The sequence below is a fragment of the Mytilus edulis genome, chromosome 11, assembly GCF_963676685.1.
Source record: "Mytilus edulis chromosome 11, xbMytEdul2.2, whole genome shotgun sequence".
Lineage (NCBI taxonomy): Eukaryota > Metazoa > Mollusca > Bivalvia > Mytilida > Mytilidae > Mytilus > Mytilus edulis.
The window spans coordinates 66,587,391-66,600,284 of record NC_092354.1 but is presented as its reverse complement, the minus strand read 5'-3'; positions in this window follow the sequence as shown (position 1 = coordinate 66,600,284).

The following is a 12,894-nucleotide window of genomic DNA, read 5'->3' as shown; positions in this document are numbered from 1 at the left end:
CAAAGACGTGACAATAATTATTCAACATAAGATAAATACCAAAAATTGACAGAGTCATTATTAAGAATCAAGTCAAAAACGATAAATAATTTATTAGAACTGTCATTTGTATATGTTTCTTTTGGATGATTGACTTGCCTACGATAATAACACATACATAAGTTATGTCTCTTTCATCATACAATTGTAGATGTTTATGCACTTTCCAGAATCAATATGAAATTGTATAATTCTGTAAGCTTTGTTTCCTTAACCAGTGTGTTCAGGAATAATGTAAAACTATTATGATGTTAAAAAAAAGTTATAAAGAAACAAGTCATAAATCATATGCGGATATGCAACCTGAATGCAAAGCTTTTAAAATGAAATGAATATTCTTATTATTGATAATTCTATTATTCTGTCAATCGGCCTGCACATCTACTAAGAGCTATTCTTTAAATCGGTCTGCAAATCTACTGAGAGCTATTCTGTCAATCGGACTGCACATCTACTTTGAACTATTCTGTCAATCGGTCTGCACATCTACTGAGAGCTATTCTGTCAATCGGTCTGTACATCAACTAAGAGCTATTCTGTCAATCGATCTGCACATCTACAGGGAGCTTTTCTTAAAATGCTATATGAAAATAAACACATCATAGATACCAGGGTTACATTTTGTATAAACGCCAGACGCGCGTTTCGGACGCGCGTTTTGTCTACAAAAGATTCATCAATGACGCTCGAATCCACAAAAGTTTAAAAGTCTAAAAAAAAGTACGAAGTTGAAGAGCATAGAGGACCACAATTCCGAAAAGTTTTACAGATACAGCTAAGGTAATCTATTCCTGAGGTAGAAAAGCCTTTGTATTTCAAAAATTCAAAATTTTATAAACAGTAAATTTATAAATATGACCATATCAATGATAATTCATGTCAGCACAGAAGTACTGACTACTGGGCTAGTTATACCCTCGGGAATTAAAACTCCACCAGCAGTTGCATCGACCCAGTGGTTGTAAATAAACTCATAATAGATACCATGATTACATTTTGTATATACGCCAGACGAAAAGCATTGTTTTCAATCGCTTTCCTGTTATTTTCTTTGTTAAAGATGTTGTAATTGCTTAACTCAATTTGAGGTCATATTTAAATCGAAAATCAGGACAACACAACAAAAGACAAAATATAAAAGTCTTACCTCTTCATTTTATATTTTTTACAAATAGTTAAAAAAGATTTTGGAAGAGTTTTATCTTTGTTTGTACCACCAGGAAAATGTAAAGGAATACAGGACAAATACTAACAGACCACAATATATTCAAACGATGTCTCGACAAAATCATGCCGCAGAAAGAAAATGGGTTGAAGTAAATTCAAGAATCAATTATCCTTTAAAGTGTGTTTTGAGGAAAATGTCAGACGATTTTGAGATTGATATGAAGGATCCAGTTACCAAGTTTTGTGTTTCAAAACTAACAATGGAGTGTTGTAATATAGGCTTTCAACAGTTGATTCCTTCGTGGAATGCACATTCAATACCAGGTAAAGGCATACCAGACAGATTGTTTGCATCAAATTTACACACACAAAGATTGCCATGTATATTTTTTCCGCCTTCCGAAGTAGTGGCGGAGCAGTATATGCAAGATGGAGGTAGACTGACTATGCCAGGACCAAGTGCGGGATTGACCCTTTAGAGTGTGACAAAGCTCTTAAAGAAAGAAGAGATGTTTTGTTTAGTCAAGTTTTCCCAGGCATAAATCCATCAATGTTTTGTCTAGTCAATGGAAATCCTTTATATTTTAAGGACGCATTAATTACTATATAAATATTACTTTAGCATTATACTGAGATACTGACTTGACCACCAACACTTAACCTTGTTCACTGATCCATGACATGAAGTCGAAGTCAAGTGGAAACTGTCTGAAGGGCATGAGGACCTTGCAAGGTACGCACATGTATACCAAATATAGTTATCCTATTACTTATAATAAGAGAGAAGTTAACATAATAACAATCTTAACTTTTTTCCAAGTAGTCACTGAACCATGAAAATGAGGTCATGGACATTTGACTGACGGAAATTTCGTAATATGATGCATCCATATTCAAAGTATGAAGCATTCAGGTCTTTCACCTTCAAAAAATACAGCTTTTAAGAAGTTATCGTACGCCGCCGCCGGATCACACTCCCTGGCCAAGTTCGGATGGATATCTAGAGTAGACAGGATTGACATGGTCATATATAACACCTTTTATAATTGGATATAGCTTTCCCGCCATTAGAACTCAATGAGCCCTGGGTTGTGGCAGGGTTACTAGAGATCGACTCGATATCCCGGATGTTATGACGTCGATCCAATCAAATTTGAATGTAAACATATTCAGAGTAGGGGCCTTGTATTACTGGTAATCTAGAGTCCTTATTCCTCAAAATTATTTACCGTTTATATGGAACTAGAGACAGTACTCGAGTTCCATCCGAACTTGGCCCCTATGTCGAGCTTTCTGGTTGCAGGATCGACAAAAAATTCTCCGGTTTAGTCCACACTTTATTTAGTTTTCTTTTCCTTAAATTTACTTTTTTTCATTTCTTCCGTGAATAAACAATGTACAAATGGATTTGATTGTTTGTGGATGCACTAGTCTGACAAGTAATAAATGCAGAGAAATAAATTTCGATATACGAGTTTGATTCGGAGGACACCGCGATAACCTGATATCTGCTTCTTACCTGCATGTTTATCACAAAGTTGCATGACGCAATTTTATTTATTTATTGGGGGGAGGGGAGAATATGAATTACAAACTCAGAAACTTAAGTTTTCCAAGTCATGCAACTTCCCGTCCTTATGTAACATTACAACAGCTTCGGATTATTGCGTTTACAACTCTTAGCCTCAAAAATTTCCCTTCGTTCATCTTAAAAGTATTAATCCTTGATATAGGATGAGTTACATTGATGGAAAAAGATGCAGTTATGTTCAACACAACTAGATTTACATTATGTTCAAAATGTACTACAGATTCATATATAATTTAAACAAAAAACAAGTTCAACTACAAGCTTCTGTTCAATGATGATACCCCCGCCCAAATACCTGACTGTAAACAGGAAGTTGTTGAGTGATGAATCTGGATACTCATCTCTAGAAAAAAGCTAACATATATTATGATTTAGTTCCTGAGAAAGACGCGACGAAAAATATTCATGGGACTGACTGACGGACGGACGTATTGGTAGACGGATGGACGGATAAAGGTAAAATTTTCAACTTCTACATTTTTTCTGTCGAGCGTAAAATGATGCAAGTGTTCGGTACACACGCTTAGTGCATGATAAATCTGAAAACGTTTCACACGGCATAACTGACTCATTGATATATAAACCCATAAACCAAATTTCAGAAACGTTGTAATGTATTTCGTATCCCGAGAAAGATGCAACAAACATATTCATAGGACGAAAGGATAGACCGAGTTAAAACAGTATGCTCACGGTTTTTTTAAAGTAGGGACGGTATAAACATAATTTTCAAAATAATGTCTGTGAAAAGACGCTTTGCCTCATTTTGAGTATATATTGGTGAAGATCACTTTGACCTAAATTTTGCTTGATTAATTTGGTTGATATTCAGACCCAACTGCGGCTTTTCTCTTAATATAGATAGTATAATGATTCCTATCTAGTATAATGCTAAGATAGCACAATCAACAACATCCAGGTCACTGTTACTCTAAATGTTTTTCTTCGACAAATGTATTTTGGAGAGAGTGACTCGGATTATGACCTATCTGTATTATAGTGGCAAAGTTGTATTGTCAATCACAAACTTCAACAGGACTACGTATTTACTTCGTTAGTCTAGATTCATTAATAATTATGAAACAGATGAAAAAAGGACAAAAGGACATCTGATGTTGACAAAAGCTCACATGGCTTGGTAAGAAAAGAAGTCCCATTCTTCGTTCTGGAGAACCGCACTTCAAATTTCAATTGTTAATTGCAGTATTGGAAAATTTAATATTACAATTTAACATTTCCAGACCGGAACTTATATCAGGTCACCGTACGGCTTTCAACAATGCGGAAAGCCCCATGTTTAAATCTCCAGTTCTACTTTATTAACTAATTGTTCAAACCTAGACACAAGTTCAACTTTGTGAAATTCTAGCAGTCATACAAAACTTTTACATGTTTTCAAAACAAAGTACTGTCATAAAAATGATCATCTGAAATCCTTTCAGCTTAACTACATTTCAACATATTAAAAATTTCATAGCATGAACCAAAATAGATCAGAAATATCAAGACAATCACCGTATGTCACGTGAATGGGCCCCTTAAAAGTCACAGTTTAAACAAGATGATTTAAACAGATTGGAACTTATCGAGAACCATCTGGAGGCCTTTAAGTTCTACTATTTTATCAACAACACTCTCGTTTTTACACAAAATGCAAAACTCATTTTCGGCAATGCATTTCTGAACGTAAGCTCCGCATCCCAGCACTTTTCCACAACAGGCGACAATAATGATAGTATTTTCAGGTATTTCAGTGCACACCTTACATCTCAATATTTCCCTTAAAGCTGATGTCACGTAAGTGTCGTTCTTCACATCGCTGACCCTTTCATCCAAGCTTTCAAGTTTTCTAGTGGTATTTGCAAGGTATGTCTTCATTTGAGTGATCGAGTCCATAATTTCTTCTGTCTGATCACTAATTGTGTCTTTCAGGTTATCTCTCATATTTTGAACCTCTATCTTAGTGTTTACTTCTAAAGTTTCCAAAAGATCTTCTATCTTAAGACGATTTTCGGCTTCTAAATTCTCATCTCGAACATTTGACCTAAAATAAACAATTTTTGTATTGCTATGAGTTACAATTTAGGACAAAAATAAGCAAAGTCCCATCGAAACAACATCTGATACACAAATTTAATAATACTTTTAAATATTTGGATGATATTATGGCTCTCAATAATGATGACTTCAATATGACTGTATACTATCCGGGTGCGGCAATTTCTTGCAGCATTGAAAACCTGTTGGTGACCTTATGCTGTTTTCTGCTCTATGGACGGGTTGTTGTCTCTTTGACATATTCCCCATTTCCATTCTCAATTTAAATGTTTTAAACACATATAATCGCACGAGAACAAGCCTCTTATCAGACAAAAGGCAAAACCCAACGTATAGAAGTGACACCAGATTTTTTTCCTGTCTATTTAGCTACGACCTTTTTATAAATACACAACACTAGGATTTTCATATACATGTATGGTCTTCAAGAAATCTAAACCATGAAAACAAAGGGATGATATGGTGGCCGGTAAATAAAGGTGTTGCTAGTGTGATGGATTTGAAAATTCAATTCATATATATAGTGTGATGTATTCCTTTGAAAATGTCTTCTAAAATGGCAACGTGTCCTATTTTATGTGTGGAGAACAACAATTTTTTTTCCGTAGCCAACAAATGGACTCATAATATCCTGCTATTTTATGAAATGAGGCATTTCTTTAATTAGCTGTGTTTACTACATTTTTTCGCTTGTAATAAGCCTCTAACCTTTTCCTTTTTGTCTTATGAACAAGTCTCGGTAGCTCTGACGTCTTTACAACATGAATCTTCCTATTAGGGGTTCTCCAGAACTCCAGTACTACAATTATAACATATGAAAACTGATTAAAGTGCTTTCATTATTGAAAATGTATGTTTTATATTGAACAATCATGTCAGATGAGATAACGCATTTAATATATATACAAATATATATATATATATATATATATACCAGATACTTTATATGTAGCGGGCATTTATTACGCCATTTTTATATTTACTGGGACCCGACATTTCTAGAATTGGTTACTCTGTGAAGTTTGTTATATGACATCAGAATCTTTTTCAGTGCAAAAAAATCAAATTAAAATGGGCAAACTAAAGCTACTGCAACAGAGTTGGAATAAGTACGTTACAAGGCTAGTAATGGCGTCAATGACGACGGAAGAGAGGCGATTGTAACTAGTCAAACGTTGCGAGAGCATTTGAAGTTTTAATGCTTTCAATTGCTTGGCACACACGAGATTGTCTGGTATTCCATTTTAATCGGAAATTGTTCTTACAAAGAATGACTGTTTGTATTGATCGAATTTGCTAGGTGAAATTTGGAAACACAGGCCGTTTTGTTGAAATAAATCAAAAATGTTTGGTGTTTTGGTGTTTTGTAGTCATTTAATTGTTTAGATTTTTCCTATTGCTTCGGTGTTTCATGCATTTTTTGCTGGAACCACACATTGTTGACGGATTAAAATGTGACTTAGATAATAAATGTATATTAACTCTCGATTGGTTTGAAGAAAATAAAACGCATGATCACGGAACAAGTACTGGAAAAATAACGAACGTTATATTTAATAAATACATGGACTTCTCCACGTTAAGTCTCGATCACACCTTAACGGATAGCTGAAACGGATGCCTAAGGGATTTTTTTTTGTTTCAATCCGTTCATTACCCGTCTTATCCGTTAGACGTCCGTCCACATCCGTTGTATGTCCGTTGAGTGTACGTTTTATCCGTCGATGTCCGTTCTGTCCGGTGGAAATTATGAAGCATTTCAAAACGTTGAACGGACGTCAAACGGACTTCTACCGGACGTTTAACGGATAAAACGGATGTTGAACGAATGAGATACGGACTTCTACCGAACGTGTAATGGATAAAACGGATAAATGCCAATTGAAAATTTGGCGTTAGAAATGCCAATTATTGGTATGTCAGATTTCTTAAGGTTCATGAATTCTTATTATTCTTAATCGATCACGCAGCTCTTATTCAGGCCAGACACTGACCTTTGGCGGCATTTTGAAGAACAAATCAAAACCACTTACACAGAAATATTTATGTATTATTATTGTCGCCTTTAATTTTCCGTATACTTAGTTCATCCGTTTTATCCTGTACGCTTCCGTTAGGTGTCCGTTTTATGCGATACTCGTCTGTTGGATGTACGATCGACATCCGTTCTGTCCGGAATGTTTCCGTTTCTCGTATGTTGCATATCCATTGTTGTTTGTCCGTTATATATATTTGCATTAGTTACACGTCCGTTTAATTCGGTCAGTACATCAACGGACTCCAAACGGATAACAATTTTGTCAACGGACAACTTTTATTTTCATCTGTTAGACGTTCGTTCGTGCTATCCGGTAAGATGTTACCGGGGCTTTAGTAACACCCAAGTACATGGATAGACAGCATAATGTTCACGCACGAGTAACGGTCAAACATTATTTTCTTTAATGATTTGCCTAACATGCGGTCAATGTTTGATTGACCCGGTAAATGTCATGTAGTGTTTCGGTTACACACTCACCAGTTCTACCAGACATCACAAGCTATCAACTAGTACTTCAATCTTAGAAATGGCGCGCTTTACGCTGCATCAGCAAATAAGGCTATACCGCGGAGTACGTGCTTTTGAATGAACTGGATTTTTTTAATGGACCGTAAATATTGATTGATTGTTTTGATGTTTAACGTCTAACCGAAAAAAAATGCATGCATTATGAGGTCATGATCAAGCCAGATATAGAATTACTAAATAAAAGGCAAAATAAAAAACCCACGGAAATTAGATGTGAAGTTAACGACAGAAGTTTCAAACATAGGTCCAATGGGAATGCCATACGATTTCAAATAACTTTAAAATACCTCCTGTTTCCTGGCTGTCTGTAATTTCTATCCCCTTGGAATCACATATTGTGAAAGTTTTTTCTGTACTGAGGATTTCTTGTATTGATTGGTTAATTTCTTTCACTCCCATGTTTTCCAAAATGTTAACATGCACTGAAGCTGGAAAACAAAGGAAATAGCAAAGTGGACATTCTTGAATAAACAAGAGGCTCACGAGGGTAATTCGATTCGTCTCAGGAATTATAGAAATTGACCAACTGATTATTTTCACTTCATGTCAGATTTGCTGTAAAAGATTTAGTTTTTTAAATATAAGTCAAAAAACTGCATTTGACTCCTATGTTCTTTTTCTTAACCAAGGCGGCCATGTTTGCTGATGGATCAAAACTAGATACCATAAGGAGCATTTAGTTAAAGTTTGAAGGTATTTACCCCCAGCAGTTTTAGAGGAGAAGAATTTTTAAATCGGTTACGACGACAGATGCTAAGTTAAGGCATAAGCTCACATGGGCCTGCAGGCCCGGTGAGCTCAAAATTGACGTTAAAGCAAAAATAATGTTCAAAAACAGAAATTATTATCTTAATTATTTATCTATAATGTTAATGATTCTAAAGCGGAAAGGGGGTCATGTCCGTCTTATATTGAAAGTTTCGAGTGGATTTAAAATGACAAATGTCGAATATAAACTAGAGGCTCTAAAGAGCCTGTGTTGCTCACCTTGGTCAATGTGAATATTAAACAAAGGAAGCAGATGGATTCATGACAAAATTGTGTTTTGGTGATGGTGATGTGTTTGTAGATCTTACTTTACTGAACATTCTTGCTGCTTACAATTATCTCTATCTATAATGAACTTGGCCAAGTAGTTTCAGTGGAAAATGTTAGTAAAAATTTACAAATTTTATGAAAATTGTTAAAAATTGACTATAAAGGACAATAACACCTTAGGGGGTCAATTGACCATTTCAGTCATGTTGACTTATTTGTAAATCTTACTTTGCTGTACATTATTGCTGTCTACAGTTTATCTCTATCTATAATAATATTCAAGATTATAACCCAAAACAGTAAAATTTCCTTAAAATTACCAATTTAGGGGCAGCAACCCAACAACGGGTTGTCCGATTCATCTTAAAATTTCCGGGCAGATAGATCTTGACCTGATAAACAATTTTACCCTTTTGTCAGATTTGCTCTTAATGCTTTGGTTTTTGAGTTATAAACCAAAAACTGCATTTTACCCCTATGTTCTATTTTTAGCCATGGCGGCCATTTTGGTTAGATGGCCGGGTCACCAGACACATTTTTTAAACTAGATACCCCAAAGATGATTGTGGCCAAGTTTGGATTAATTTGGCCCAGTAGTTTTAGAGCGGAAGATTTTTGTAAAAGATTACTAAGATTTACGAAAAATGGTTAAACATTGACTATAAAGGGCAATAACTCCTAAAGGGGTCATTTGACCATTTCGGTCAGTTTGACTTATTTGTAAATCTTACTTTGCTGAACATTATTGCTGTTTACAGTTTATCTCTATCTATAATAATATTCAAGATAATAACCAAAAACAGTAAAATTTCCTTAAAATTACCAATTTAGGGGCAACAACCCAACAACGGGTTGTCCGATTCATCTGAAAATTTCAGGGAAGATAGAACTTGACCTGGTAAACAACTATACCCTGTGTCAGATTTGCTCTTAATGCTTTGGTTTTTGAGTCATAAACCAAAAACTGCATTTTACCCCTATGTTCTATTTTTAGCCATGGCGGCCATCTTGGTTGGAAGGCCAAGTCACCGGACACAATTTTTAAACTAGATACCCCAAAGATGATTGTGGCCAAGTTTGGATTAATTTGGCCAAGTAGTTTTAGAGCGGAAGATTTTTGTAAAAGATTACTAAGATTTACGATTTACCATTTCGGTCAGTTTGACTTATTTGTAAATCTTACTTTGCTGAACATTATTGCTGTTTACAGTTTATCTCTATCTATAATAATATTCAAGATAATAACCAAAAACAGTAAAATTTCCTTAAAATTACCAATTTAGGGGCAACAACCCAACAACGGGTTGTCCGATTCATCTGAAAATTTCAGGGAAGATAGAACTTGACCTGATAAACAACTATACCCTGTGTCAGATTTGCTCTTAATGCTTTGGTTTTTGAGTCATAAACCAAAAACTGCATTTTACCCCTATGTTCTAGTTTTAGCCATGGCGGCCATCTTGGTTGGAAGGCCAAGTCACCGGACACAATTTTTAAACTAGATACCCCAAAGATGATTGTGGCCAAGTTTGGATTAATTTGGCCCAGTAGTTTCAGAGGAGAAAAATTTTCTAAAAGATTACTAAGATTTACGAAACATGGGTTAAAAATTGACGATAAAGGGCAATAACTCCTAAAGGGGTCAACTGACCTTTTCGGTCATGTTGACTTATTTGTAAATCTTACTTTGCTGAACATTATTACTGTTTACAATTTATCTCTATCTATAATAATGTTCAAGATAATAACCAAAAACAGCAAAATTTCCTTAAAATTACCAATTCAGGGGCAGCAACCCAACAACGGGTTCTCCGAATCAACTGATAATTTTAGGGCAGATAGATCTTGACCTGATAATAATTTTACCTCATGTCAGATTTGCTCTAAATGCTTTGGTTTTTGAGTTATAAACCAAAAACTGCATTTTACCCCTATGTTCTATTTTTAGACGTGGCGGCCATCTTGGTTAGTTGGCCGGGTCACCGGATACATTTTTTAAACTAGATACCCCAATGATGATTGTGGCCAAGTTTGGTTTAATTTGGCCGAGTAGTTTCAGAGGAGAAGATTTTTTTTTAAATAACGACGCAGGACGACGACGGACTCAGGACGACGACGGACGACGGACGCAGGACGACGGACGACGGACGCAGGACGACGACGGACGACGGACGCAGGACGACGACGGACGACGGACGCCGGACGCAAAGTGATGGGAAAAGCTCACTTGGCCCTTCGGGCCAGGTGAGCTAAAAAGTTCTTCAAAGAAAAATACTTCTTGTGGATAATAACCTTCATGAGCAATACATTACTAGAAAACGTCCAAAAGACATACACTCGAATTAATGAAAGAAAGATTTATTTAGATACACATAACATTTTTCATTAATTTAATGAATCCTGGAAATCACCTGCCTTCCTTACTTGGTATGACACTTTTTTTGGAAAGTGGTGCATTTTACCTGGTTCTATATGTATCTTAACTTAACCTCTCACTTGTAGTTTAGTCGCATAAACTTTACTTTTTGATACTTACTGTACACTTTGAGCTCCCCATCAGTAAGATCCCCAACCAGTATTTGTTTGCGTAGGGTTTTTGTCCTACGTGTATTTACAGGATGCTGAAAAGCTGTTTGTTGCCTGTAAATGAAGAAGAGGGCCCAGCTTGGCCAGATCCAGCAGACCACATGGAGGGTAAACGGAAAGTTCCAAAACTTTGGAACTAGGTTGCCATAAGTGGTGTGCCATACACGGCAAAAGAGCCCTTGTCCCACATGCTGTTAACAGGAAGCATTACCTGATTCGGAAAAAGGTTTCTCGGCTCATATCATCCTCCAAGTAAAGACCATCTGGTTTTACCTGAATACATAAATGTTTTAAATTTAACTTTTCGCTCAACCAAAGTCCAGAACTTTTTTTTACACTAAAATAAAATGAAAGATCTTAACTTCAAGACCTATGCTAAAGACGATGCTAAACACTAACCACTGAAGATTTCATATTTTATAGCGGAATTTCCGCAAAATTATACAATATTGACATTGTATTTTGGAAGAATAAATGCAGATTATGATAAATGGTTTTTGAATAAAAATTTTCCACCAATATGGACGAAACACAGTACGGTATACTCTATTTTTCAGAGGTGACGAAAAGGGAAATTTTGGATAAGGATTTCCTATAATTATTTAGAAATCATTATCCAATATTACCGTGACGCCTTCGCTACCTCTCGAAAATAGATTATACCGTATTATATATAATATATCATTCAGATTTAGTAACATGTGCATGTACTGCATGGGCCAAGGTGTCTAACGGAAACTTTTGCTTGCATGTTCAAAAGCTACAAATCAATATGTGGGGTTGCAATGAGATGAACACATCATTCACATTTCCCTACACTTCTTTTCCCGCTATTTTCATGTTCCCTTAGCATAACCCTTTCCAAAACTGAAATATATATACCATACGTGTTGGATTATGAGAAACCATCAAAATTGATTTTGCTACTTTACATCGGAGAAAAAAAAATGTTATTGGCCTTCCCACTTTCTATTTTTCCACTGCCGGTATTGTCATAAATTATGCATTTACTTCATTGACTATCCTAATGTGGAGGACTTGGTATTGATCAATTATCATTTGAATGAAGTAAAGTGGGAATAAGTTTTTTATTTTCATTTCTTATTATAAATCGTGTCATTGTCATACACCCCCCCCCCCCCTTTGAAAGCAATTAAAAATTGCACAGGAAACAATAATCACCTGGAAAATGGCTGGGATTCTCTGTGTATTCAAGTCATTGTCATTAATGTTCAGGCGCTTTGTATCTTTATGCAGGATCGAGCTTTTGTTCTGTGATTCCGCCATGCTGTCACTGCCTGCGATTCTTAAGCGCGCGTAACAAATAAAAGCCCGCGAAAAAGTTTCAAACGCGCTTATGATTCAGATGGTCTATTATCACCCGTTCTTATTTTGCATTTTTAATCAAAAATCTAAAATTTCAAATTTTCAAAAATCGAAATGATCAAAACGGTACGTTCAGTTTAGTAATTTAAAATTTTGCTTAAATATCTAAATTTCAAATTTTCAAACGAAGTTTAGTATTTCAAAATTTTGCTTAAATATCTAAATTTTCGAATTTTCAAACGAAGTTTAGAATTTTAAAATTTTGAATTTTTGATTAAAGTTTCAAAATTTCAAATTTTTTTTTTTTTAAATTTTGATATTTTGAAATTTTGATTAAAAATCGAAAAATGTAAAATTTGAAAACTTTTTAATATTTTGAATTGATAAGTGATACACGGACCAAATAAATACAGAAACAACTCACAGTTTTCGGTTTCGGTTAAACTAACCAATGAATGTATATCTTTAATCAACAATATTAAATCAATTAATTTACCAATAAATGAGTTGAAGATTGTTG